Genomic DNA, 499 nt, shown 5'->3' with positions numbered 1-499 from the left:
ATTTTCGTGATGAAAAAGAGAATAAAGTACGTGTCCAAGATTTCCAAGAAAAGCAAAAACTTCCCATCTCAGAAAGACTGGAACAATCTATATAACTACTTGTGTGGCTAATGAATGTGTATTATTACTGTGTATTGAACACTATGACACCAGAGTTTTGTTAGGTTTCTTTTCAGTTAGAATGATGGGGAAGGTGTTGGGTTTCTTCCTCAAGAATGCTCAAAGTTGTCAGAGTTGAAGTCACAATGCAAAAACGGACCTAATTTGACACATACTCTAATGCATGAAGCGAAGAGCACATCTTCCTTACACGAAGCAGCAGCAATCTGAATTACAGAATCGCAGAGTCGGAAAGCCCCCGCTTGCCGGCGGGCAGGGGAGGGCAAGAAAGGTCAGGGGACATCCACGGGGACGACGGCGAAGAAACGGGCCACCTCACCGCGCCCACGCTTGCCGGCACCCAGCGGCGGACTTTCCCCGGGCTGGGAAGCGACGCGAG

Source organism: Corvus brachyrhynchos, unplaced genomic scaffold (genome assembly GCF_000691975.1).
Source record: "Corvus brachyrhynchos isolate BGI_N302 unplaced genomic scaffold, ASM69197v1 scaffold6, whole genome shotgun sequence".
Classification (NCBI taxonomy): domain Eukaryota; kingdom Metazoa; phylum Chordata; class Aves; order Passeriformes; family Corvidae; genus Corvus; species Corvus brachyrhynchos.
The sequence above is the reverse complement of the archived record's forward strand: the minus strand, read 5'-3'. Positions refer to the sequence as shown.